Below are 12,718 nucleotides of genomic sequence, written 5' to 3' on the forward strand. Positions count from 1 at the left end.
AGGCTCGTCAAGTTAACCTAAGTGTTTCGCATGTGTTCCGAGGCCATGTCTGTACATGCTAGGCTCGTCAACACCCGTTGTATTCGAACGTAAGAATCTATACACCCAATCATCACGTGGTGCTTCGAAACAACAAACTTTCACAACGGTGCACAGTTAGGGGGAACACTTTCTTGAAATTTTAATGAGGGATCATCTTATTTACTACCGTCGTTCTAAGCAAATAAGATGTATAAACATGATAAACATCACATGCAATCAAACAGTGACATGATATGGCCAATATCATATTGCTCCTTTTGATCTCCATCTTCGGGGCTCCATGATCATCATCGTGACCGGCATGACACCATGATCTCCATCATCGTGTCTTCATGAAGTTGTCTCGCCAACTATTACTTCTACTTCTACAGCTAACGGTTAGCAATAAAGTAAAGTAATTACATGACGTTTATGTTGACACGCAGGTCATAAATAAATTAAGACAACTCCTATGGCTCCTGTCGGTTGTCATACTCATCGACATGCAAGTCGTGATTCCTATTACAAGAACATGATCATCTCATACATCACATATATCATTCATCACATCCTTTGGCCATATCACATCACATAGCATACCCTGCAAAAACAAGTTAGACGTCCTCTAATTGTTGTGCATGTTTTACGTGGCTGCTATGGGTTTCTAGCAAGAACGTTTCTTACCTACGCAAAAACCACAACGTGATATGCCAATTGCTATTTACGCTTCATAAGGACCCTTTTCATCGAATCAGATCCGACTAAAGTGGGAGAGACAGACACCCGCTAGCCACCTTATGCAACTAGTGCATGTCAGTCGGTGGAACCAGTCTCACGTAAGAGTACATGTAAGGTCGGTCCGGGCCGCTTCATCCCACAATGCCACCGAATCAAGATTGGACTAGTAACGGTAAGCATATTGAACAAAATCAACGCCCACAACTACTTTGTGTTCTACTCGTGCATAGAAACTACGCATAGACCTACCTCATGATGCCACTGTTGGGGAACGTAGCAATAATTCAAAATTTTCCTACGTGTCACCAAGATCAATCTATGGAGTCATCTAGCAATGAGGGAGGAGTGGATCTACATACCCTAGTAGATCGCGCGCGCGGAAGCGTTCAAGAGAACGGGGTTGATGGAGTCGTACTCGTCGTGATCCAAATCACCGATGATCCTAGCGCCGAACGGACGGCACCTCCGCGTTCAACACACGTATGGAGCAGCGACGTCTCCTCCTTCTTGATCCAGCAAGGGGGAGGAGAGGTTGATGGAGATCCAGCAGCACGACGGCGTGGTGGTGGAAGTAGCAGGATTCCAACAGGGCTTCGCCAAGCGCTGCGGGAGGAGGGAGATGTGTCATGGGAGGGAGAGGGAGGCGCCAGGGCTTAGGTATGGTTGCCCTCCCTTCCCCCCACTATATATAGGGCCAAGGGAGAGGGGGGCGTAGCCTTGGCCCTTCCTCCAAGGAAGGGTGCGGCCAGGGAGGAGTCCCTCCTCCCCAAGGCACCTCGGAGGTGCCTTCCCCCTTTAGGACTCTTCCTTTCCTTATCTCTTGGCGCATGGGCCTCTTGGGGCTGGTGCCCTTGGCCCATATAGGCCAAGGCGCACACCCCTACAGCCCATGTGGCCCCCCGGGGTGGGTGGCCCCACCCGGTGGACCCCCGGGACCCTTCCGGTGGTCCCGGTACAATACCGGTGACCCCGAAACTTGTCCCGATGGCCGAAATAGCACTTCCTACATATAATTCTTTACCTCCGGACCATTTCGAAACTCCTCGTGACGTCCGGGATCTCATCCAAGACTCCGAACAACTTTCGGGTTACCGCATACTAATATCTCTATAACCCTAGCGTCACCGAACCTTAAGTGTGTAGACCCTACGGGTTCGGGAGACATGCAGACATGACCGAGATGACTCTCCGGTCAATAACCAACAGCGGGATCTGGATACCCATGTTGGCTCCCACATGCTCCTCGATGATCTCATCGGATGAACCACGATGTCGAGGATTCAATCAATCTCGCATACAATTCCCTTTGTCTATCGGTATGTTACTTGCCCGAGATTCGATCGTCAGTATCCCGATACCTTGTTCAATCTCGTTACCGGCAAGTCTCTTTACTCATTCCGTAACACATCATCCCATGATCAACTCCTTGATCACACTGTGCACATTATGATGATGTCCTACCGAGTGGGCCCAGAGATACCTCTCCGTCACATGGAGTGACAAATCCCAGTCTCGATTCGTGCCAACCCAACAGACACTTTCGGAGATACCTGTAGTGTACCTTTATAGCCACCCAGTTACGTTGTGACGTTTGGCACACCCAAAGCACTCCTACGGTATCCGGGAGTTGCACAATCTCATGGTCTAAGGAAATAATACTTGACATTAGAAAAGCTTTAGCATACGAACTACATGATCTTGTGCTAGGCTTAGGATTGGGTCTTGTCCATCACATCATTCTCCTAATGATGTGATCCCGTTATCAACGACATCCAATGTCCATGGTCAGGAAACTGTAACCATCTATTGATCAACGAGCTAGTCAACTAGAGGTTTACTAGGGACATGGTGTTGTCTATGTATCCACACATGTATCTGAGTTTCCTATCAATACAATTCTAGCATGGATAATAAACGATTATCATGAACAAGGAAATATAATAATAACTAATTTATTATTGCCTCTAGGGTATATTTCCAACAGTGCCCACAGAAATTTGCTAGCTGAGTTGCCCTTGAACGAGTGAGTGGACCGGGTGCATTGATGCTATCAATTATTCTTTCAATCTGCACTTCATTGCCAACGCGAGGATGTACAGGGCGAAGACTTTGCTCTTGCTGATCATTGTCGTTGTTAGAAGGAATGTCTTTAGGCTGAGCATTGTCTTCATGTTGATCAGGTGCTGAGATGATAAGTTCTTCTTCAGGACGAGCTTCAGAAGGTATAATTTCTCCAGTTCCCATTAGTTTGATTGATTCACTGGATGGAACTTCATCTAGCGTATTTGGCAGTTGCTCTCTTTGTGAACCATTGGTCTCATCGAACCGCACATCCACTGTTTCGACCACTTTGTAATGAAAGAGATTGAAGACTCTGTAGGAGTGCGAATCCTTTCCATATCCAAGCATAAAACCCTCATGTGCTTTTGGTGCAAACTTTGAGGTGTGATGTGGGTCCTTGATCCAGCACCTTGCGCCAAATACTCTGAAGTAACTGACATTTGGCTTCTTGCCAGTAAGGAGCTCATAAGATGTCTTGTTCAGAAGCTTGTGAAGATAAACACGATTGATTGTATGGCATGCAGTATCAATGGCTTCAGGCCAGAATTTTCTTGGGGTCTTGTATTCATCTAGCATCGTTCTGGCCATCTCAATGAGTGTTCTGTTCTTGCGTTCGACGACGCCATTCTGCTGTGGCGTGTACGGGGCTGAGAATTCATGTGTGATGCCCAAGGTATCAAGATATGTATCAAGGCTAGTGTTCTTGAATTCAGTGCCATTGTCACTTCTGATGTGCTTTATCTTGGCGCCAGAATTGTTCATAGCTCGATTGGCGAAGCGTCTGAAGACATCCTGCACTTCAGTCTTGTAAAGGATTATGTGCACCCAAGTGTATCTAGAGTAATCATCAACAATAACGAAGCCATAGAGGCATGCAGTAGTAGTAAGAGTTGAGTAATGAGTGGGACCGAAAAGATCCATGTGAAGCAGTTCGAAGGGTCGAGTAGTGGTCATGATTGTCTTCGAAGGATGTTTGGCCCTCTTCATCTTCCCTGCTTCATAGGCACCGCATAAGTGGTCTTTCTTGAACTTGACGCCCTCGATGCCTATGACATGCTTCTTCGCAAGGGTGTGGAGGTTCCTCATGCTAGCATGCCCAAGCCTCCGATGCCAGAGCCAGCATTCTGAAGCTTTTGCTATAAGACATACGGCAAGCTGTGGTCCTGCTGAGAAATCTACTACGTACAGATCATCTTTTCGATACCCTTCAAACACTAGAGACTTGTCAGATTCCATTAGTACAAGGCAATGATATTTTCCAAATATTACGATCATGTTCAAATCGCAAAGCATTGAGACAGTCATTAAGTTGAAGCCAAGGGATTCAACAAACATGACTTTGTCCATGTGTTGATCCCTTGAGATTGCAACTCTACCTAGACCCAATACCTTAATTTTACCAGTGTCAGCAAATGTGATGTGGCTCTTGTCGGATGGACGTAAGGTTGAGTCCATAAGAGGACTTCTTTTGCCAGTCATGTGATTTGTACACCCACTATCAATAATCCATTCTGAAGACGCTGGTGTCGTACCCTACAGTGCAGTTAGGGGGATAGGCTTCACCAAGAGCATTGTGAAGCAAAAACATTTGACGAACCAATGGGTTATGAAAGCTTAGATCCAGATTAGGACTAATAGGGAGAGTAGCAAGCGATTCAGGAACGAAGTACATAGTAAGACCATTTAGGCATTTGATCTTGCGCCCTACAAGATGTTTAAGGTCCCCAGCAATGGCGTCAGACGATTTTGGTTTTCTGCTGGAGACCTTTCAATGCAAAAGAGAGTTAAGCTTTCTTAGCCACCCACATCTTCAAGGGTGGCTGAGAAGCAATAAGTCTAAGTGCAGCATCTGAGAATTTTGGCTTTGGAGCCCTAGCAAACAGTCTTGCTGGCGGACAATAGTACTCATAAGAATAAGCAGAATAGTTCTTGGTCTTATGAACATGGCGGTTTGATGAACCGCTCTCATATTCATATGCCTGAGTATGGTTTCCGTACAAAACATTTGCGTTAGTGCGACTCAGGTGAGTCCTCTGTCTGTATGAAGCCTTTGGACCGTATGAAGCCTTTGGTCTGAGGTTTGTCTTCTTCACATGAGGTGTCATGATGACATTCACAGGAAGATTCTCCAGACACCTTTTCGGAACCCAGATCTTCTTCATAGGCGGTCCATTCCTGCAGTTAGTACCAATGTACCTGGCAAACACTTCACCATTCTGATCCTTAAACAGTATATAGTTTGCATCAAAGGATTCATCAATGATAATGGGGTTAGCACAAGTGAAGCCAGATAGATTGGATGGGTCTGCTGAAGGTTCCTTTGCAGCAACCCACATGATTTTGGGGTACTGCTCAGGTTTCCAGTAAGAGCCATCAGCATTCATTTTCCTTACGAACCCAACACCCTCTTTCCTTGGGTTTTGGTTCAGTATCTGCTTTTTGAGGACATCACATAGTGTCTGATGCCCTTTAAAACTTTTGTACATCCCTGTTTCAAGCAATGTCTTCAACCTAGCATTATCATCAGCAATAGCAGTGGTATCCTCAGCAGAGGGGCTAGTTACCACATCAACAATTGAAGATATTGCAATAGTAGTAGCAGTAGAACATTCAGCAACAGAAGTAGCATTATCACGCTCAATGCATTTAAGACATGGTGGTTCAAATCCTTCCTGAGCGGGACTGATCTGTTTGGAGTGAAGTGACTCGTTTTCCTTTTGAAGATCTTCATGAACCGCTCTCAATTTCTCAAGATCTTGCTTCCTTTGAAGGTAATCATAGGAAAGCTTTTCATGAGTTGTTGAGAGTTTCATGACGACTTTCAAGTTCCTGATACTTAACGTGAAGATTTTTTATGTCTTCAATTAAGGATTCAGATCGAGTCATTTCAGCACCTAACAGATCATCGCTTCTGTCTAACAGTTTTTGAATATGTTCCATAGCTTTCTGCTGTTCAGTTGCAATTTTAGCAAGTGTTTTGTAGCTGGGTTTTGAATCACAATCAGAGTCATCGTCACTAGATGTTTGATAGTGAGTAGTTCGTGTGTTTACCTTGGCACCGCGTGCCATGAAGCAGTATGTAGAAGCAGAGTAGTCCTTGTCAATTGCATTGGTGTCGGTGACGAGGTCATTGTCTTCTGTATTGAAGATGGACTTGGCAACGTATGCTGTAGCCAGACTTGCGGCGCCTGAATCGGACTCCTCCTCAGACTCCACCTCCGCCTCCTCAGAAGCGGACTCCTCCTCTGAGTCCATTTCCTTGCCAACAAACGCACGTGCCTTGCCAGATGAGCCTTCTTGTGTGATGAAGACTTTGAGTAAGACTTGGACGAAGACTTTGAGTATTTCTTCTTCTTGTTGTCGTCAGAGTCATATTCCTTGCTCTTCTTCTTCTTTTTGTTCTCATTGTCCCACTGTGGACACTCAGAGATGAATTGGCCAGGTTTCTTGCACTTGTGACATGTTTTCTTCTTGTAGTCGTGAGCAGAAGCTTCATTATTCCTTGAGCTTGATCGGGAAGACTTTTTGAAGCCTTTCTTCTTGGTGAATTTTTGGAACTTCTTCACAAGCATAGCAAGTTCTCTTCCAATGTCTTCAGGATCATCAGAACTGCTGTCAGATTCTTCTTCAGATGAGGAGACAGCTTTTGCGTTCAAGGCACGAGTTTGCCCATAGTTTGGACCGTAGATATCTCTTTTTTCATAAAGCTGAAACTCATGTGTGTTGAGCCTCTCAAGTATTTCAGATGGATCGAGTGTCTTGAAATCAGGACGTTCTTGAATCATCAAGGCTAGGATGTCAAACAAACTATCAAGTGATCTCAGTAGTGTCTTAACGACTTCATGTTTGGTGATCTCAGTAGCGCCGAGGGCTTGAAGCTCATTTGTGATGTCAGTGAGTCGGTCAAAAGTGTGCTGGACATTCTCATTGTCATTTCGCTTGAAGCGGTTGAAGAGGTTGCGAAGTACACTGATTCTCTGATCTCTCTGGGTTGAGATGCTTTCATTGACCTTGGAGAGCCAGTCCCAGACCAGTTTAGATGTCTTCAAAGCACTCACACGGCCATATTGTCCTTTGGTCAGGTGACCACAGATGATATTCTTGGCAGTAGAGTCCAGTTGAACAAATTTCTTGACGTCAGCAGCAGTGACACCTTCTCCAGCCTTGGGAACGCCGTTTTCGACGACATACCATAGGTCGACATCAATGGCTTCAAGATGCATGCGCATCCTTTTCTTCTAGTAGGAATATTCAGTTCCATCGAAGACAGGGCACGCAGCGGAGACTTTAATTATCCCTGCAGTCGACATAGCTAAAACTCCAGGTGGTTAAACCGAATCACACAGAACAAGGGAGCACCTGGCTCTGATACCAATTGAAAGTGCGTTATATCGACTAGAGGGGGGGTGAATAGGCGATTTTTATGAAAGTCTTCAAAACGTGGAAGTTATGAAGACAAACGATAGAAATAAACCTATTACCATGCAGCGGAAGGTAGACTACACTAGGCAAGCCATAGTCAAGTATTCAATGAAGTGAAAGCACAATGACTTAATAGCAGCAATGTAGTAAGGATCAGGTAGGAAGATATTATGAATCCATACAGAACATGCAGTCACTCAGTGAAGACAAAAGATAGTGCAAACATACAATGACTTCACAAGGAGCAACAGTAAGTAAAGGGAAGGGAAGATGAAACCAGTGACTCGTTGAAGACAATGATTTGTTGGACCAGTTCCAGTTGCTGTGACAACTGTATGTCTGGTTGGGGAGTGTGGCGCCCCCGATTTAATCATACACTAATCATACACGCAAACGTGTACGATCAAGATCAGGGACTCACGGGAAGATATCACAACACAACTCTACAAATAAAATAAGTCATACAAGCATCATATTACAAGCCAGGGGCCTCGAGGGCTTGAATACAAGAGCTCGATCATAGACGAGTCAGCGGAAGCAACAATATCTGAGTACAGACATAAGTTAAACAAGTTTACCTTAAGAAGGCTAGCACAAACTGGGATACAGATCGAAAGAGGCGCAGGCCTCCTGCCTGGGATCCTCCTAACTACTCCTGGTCGTCGTCAGCAGGCAACACGTAGTAGTAGGCACCTCCGGTGTAGTAGGAGTCGTCGTCGAAGGTGGCATCTGGCTCCTGGGCTCCAACATTTGGTTGCGACAACCAGGTAGAAGGGATAGGGGGAAAAGAGGGAGAAAGCAACCGTGAGTACTCATCCAAAGTACTCGCAAGCAAGGAGCTACACTACATATGCATGGGTAAATGTGTAAAGGGCCATATCGGTGGACTGAACTGCAGAAAGCCAGAATAAGAGGGGGGGTAGCTAGTCCTTTCGAAGACTACGCTTCTGGCAGCCTCCGTCTTGCAGCATGTAGAAGAGAGTAGACTGAAGTCCTCCAAGTATCATCGCATAGCATAATCCTAACCGATGATCCTCCCCTCGTCGCCCTGTGAGAGAGCGATCATCGGTTGTATCTGGCACTTTGAAGGGTGTGTTTTATTAAGTATCCGGTTCTAGTTGTCATAAGGTCAAGGTACAACTCCAAGTCGTCCTGTTACCGAAGATCACGGCTATTCGAATAGATTAACTTCCCTGCAGGGGTGCACCACATACCCCAACATGCTTGATCCCATTTGGCCGGACACACTTTTCGGGGTCATGCCCGGCCACGAAAGATCAACACGTCGCAGCCCCACCTAGGCACAACAGAGAGGTCAGCACGCCGGTCTAAACCTAAGCGCACAGGGGTCTAGGCCCATCGCCCTTAGCACACCTGCACGTTGCAAACGCGGCCGGAAGCAGAACTAGCCCCCTTAATACAAGAGCAGGCTTACGTTCCAATCCGGCGCGCGCCGCTCAGTCGCTGACGTCACGAAGGCTTCGGCTGATACCACGACGCCGGGATACCCATAACTACTCCCGCGTAGATGGTTAGTGCGTATAAGCCAGATGGCCAGACTCAGATCAAATACCCAGATCTCGTTTAGCGTGTTAAGTATCCGCGAACGCTGACCAGGGCCAGGCCCACCTCTCTCCTAGGTGGTCTGAACCTGCCCTGTCGCTCCGCCTCAAAGATCCACTCGCGGGTGCTCCTACGAGCCGACCCGTCTTTAATCACCACATGTATCAAGTATAAAGTACATAGTATAAACCCGCGATCACCTCTCGAGTGATCACGGCCCGATAGTATAGCACAGCAGACGGACAAGAATGTAGGGCCACAGATGGAAATACTAGCATCCTATACTAAGCAAGTAGGATTGCAGGTAAAGGTATCAACAGTAGTAGCAAGGACAGGCTATGCGTCAGGATAGGAATAGCGAAAACAGTAACATGCTACACTACTCTAATGCAAGCAGTATAGAGAAGAGTAGGCGATATCTGGTGATCAAAGGGGAGGCTTGCCTGGTTGCTCTAGCAAGAGAGAGGGGTCGTCAACTCCATAGTCGTATTGGGTAGCAGCGGCGTCGGTCTCGGTGTCTAGCGAGAGAAGAGGGGGAAGAAACAATAAATATAATGCAAGCAAATGCATGACGATGCATGACATGACAAGTAACGGCGTTAGAGGTGCCCTAACGCGGTACAAGGTGGTACCGGTGAAGGGGGGGAAACATCTGGGAAATTATCCCCGGTGTTTCGCGTTTTCGGGCAGAGGAGCCGGAGGGGGAAGTTGCGTGTTCACTATGCTAGGGATGCATGATGAACGAACAGGCCGCGTATCCAGATACGTCTCGTCGTTCTGAGCAACTTTCATGTATAAAACTTTTTCATCCGAGTTACGGATTAAAAGATATGATTTTCTAAAGATTTTATTAATTTCTGGAATTTAATTAATTATTTAAATTAATTCGAAAAACAGATTAATGACATCAGCATGATGTCATGCTGACATCAGCAGTCAACAGGGTTGACTTGGTCAACCTGACCAGTGGGTCCAGTGGGACCCACCTGTCATACACTGTTTAGGTTAATTAGAGATTAGTTAATTTAAACATGATTAATTAACTTAATTAATTCACTAATTAATTAAATAATTAATTATTAATTTTATTAATTCATTTTTTTTATAAAACGTTCTGGGGCCGGGCCCCACATGTCTGTGGCCCATCGGGGCCTAGAGGGCGCGGGCGAGCGGGTGCGGGCGCTCGCCCGAACGGGGCGCGGGCAAGGCCGTGGCCGGCGATGGCCACCGGAGCGGCGGCGCGGCACCGGCAAGGGGAAGCAGGGGCGAGGCCAGGTGCAGTGGTGGCCGGCGGAAAGGCGGGGCCGCAAGGGCCACCGCAGGCGCGGCGGGCGCTAGGGAGGCGCAGCGGCAGCAGCGGTGCGCGGCCACGGCGGGGCTCGTGCGGTCGCGGTCGAGGGATAGGGGAGAGGGAGGAGCGGGGCGGCGCGCGCCCGTGCACGCGGTGGCAAGGGGCGACAAGCGGCGGCGCTTCGAGTGGAGGACGCGGGTCTCCGAGCGGCGCCGCGGTGCAGTGGCCGGAGTCGGGCGGCGGGTGCAGCGAGCAGGAGGGCACGGGGCCGTGGGCGGGCACTGGCCGGTCGGGAACGTGGCGCGGGCGCGGCCAGAGGTCGCCGGGCGCGGGCCAGGTGAGGGGGAGAGAAGGAGAGGCCAGGGGCGACCGGGCTGCAGCGGGGTTGTGCCGGGGCGCACGGGCGCGCGCGAGGTTGAGCGGGCGCGGCCGGGGCCTGGTGGCCGCGAGCGTGTGGTCGGGCGTGCGCACGCGGGAGGAAGCGGCGGCAGGCGAGCGCTGCGGGTGAGCGCGCGGAGGAGCACGACCGCGTCGACGGGGACGAGGGGGAGGAAGAGGCTGGGGGCCTCACCGGGTGCCTGTAGGGACTGGGCAACGGGGGTCGAGGTGGAGAGATGGGGACGGTGCGGCGAAGAGGATGCAGGCCGGCGAGGGAGGGTGGCGAGCTCCGGGCGTCGGCGAGCGACGGCGACCTCCTCCGATCCCGATCCAATCGGGAGAGAGGGGGAGATATTTTGTGCGGGGGGAAGTAGGGGGTGTCGGTGGAGTGGGGTGAGGTGGTGAGTGGATAAGGGGGGAGGGCGGCCGGTTGGGCCTGCGGCCGATTGGGCCGGCCAGCTGAGCCGATTCCCAGTAGGGGCCTCCCTCTTTCTTTTTTTTGTTTTCTGTTGTTTGTTTTTCCCCTTTGTATTTTCTTTTACTATTTCTTTTCTGTTTTAATTTATTCAAAAGCAGTTAGGCATTTTATAAAAATGTGTTTACTTCACCATAATTACCGATGCAATAATAGACATAGCCCGAACATTTTATTTTTAATATTTGAAAACTTTTATTGTCGACTTTTAAATTTAAGTTTGAATTTGACACGGTTTCGAATTATCCCGAGATTAGTAACAGTAATCGCAGATGTCATGGCATCATTAGGAGAGTTTTACTGTAGCCAAATTATCCGGGCGTTACAGGGAGGCTAGGTATTTAAACCTTAGGACACACGGTCCCGGACACCCAGTCCTGAACACGCAGCTCAGGACACCCAGTCCTCACCGTATTCCCCTTGAGCTAAGGTCACACAGACCTCGCCCAATCACTCTGGTAAGTCTTCAAGGTAGACTCCCAAACCTTCACAGACTTCGTTCACCGGCAATCCACAATGTCTCTTGGATGCTCAGAACGCGACGCCTAACCAGCTGGAGGATGCACAGTCCTCAAGTGTAATAAGTTTTCAGATCACACAGACAAGAAGACTTAAGTGATGCCCAATTCTCTCTGGCTCTGGGTGGTTAGGGATTTATCCTCGCAAGGAATTCTCTCTCAAAGGCTTCGAGGTGGGTTGCTCTCAAACGACAAAAGCCGTACTCTCAATCTGAGCAGCCAACCGTTTATGGTTGTGGGGGGTGGGCTATTTATAGCCACTTGGCAACCCGACCTGATTTGTCCGAAATGACCCTGGGTCACTCAGGAACTGACACGTGTTCCAACGGTCAGATTTCAAACTCACAGGGCAACTTTACTTGGGCTACAAGCAAAGCTGACTTGTCCGACTCTAGACAAGATTCGCTCTCATAGTCTTCACTCGAAGACATAGGTTTTTGTTTAGGCATCACTTCAGTCATTCTGACTGGTTCTCTTGGACCCCACTTAACAGTACGGTGGTTCCTATGACTCAACACAAAAGAAAAAGAACTACGAAAGATCTAAGTCTTCGAGCTCCATAGGCTTCATGTGGTGTCTTCTCTTGTCATAGTCTTCAATGTGAATATTTTCATTTACCACCGTTGACTTCAATGTCTTCATACATTTTTAGGGGTCCTCTCTGGTAGGAAAACCGAATCAATGAGGGACTTCTACCTGTGTTATCCTGCAATTCTCACAAACACATTAGTCCCTCAACTAGGTTTGTCGTCAACACTCCAAAACCAACTAGGGGTGGCACTAGATGCACTTACACTATGCCCTTTTTGGTGTCTCGCTGCCAAAGGGGGAGAGAGTGTAGGGATTTGCTTCTTGTGTCGTGCTTTGAGTCGTCTTGTGTTTTCTTGTGTGTTCCTTCTTTGGTTTGGTTTGGTGTGAGACCTAAGTCCTATTCATATGGTGTAAGACATATGCTCCCTATCGCTACCTTATTACTTATGTCATTTCAGAGTACTGTAGTTTATTGTGAGATGCATGCTTGTCCTGTTTACTCACTTCTCTCATATATTTTGTGCTTAGTATTGTTGGACTATAAAATATAGGGGGAGTGTTAATCCGAATGTGTGTGTCGTGCCTTCTCTAGGTGCACACATTCTGGGGGAGCCCGTCTATATTTTGTAGTTCTTAGTTTTCTTCGTTTCATCTCTTTTCCTTGCGCAAATCCCTAGTTGTCATTAATCCACCAAAAAGGGGGAGATTGTTACGGCATAT

Source organism: Triticum urartu, chromosome 1 (assembly GCF_003073215.2).
Source record: "Triticum urartu cultivar G1812 chromosome 1, Tu2.1, whole genome shotgun sequence".
Taxonomy (NCBI): Eukaryota; Viridiplantae; Streptophyta; class Magnoliopsida; order Poales; family Poaceae; genus Triticum; species Triticum urartu.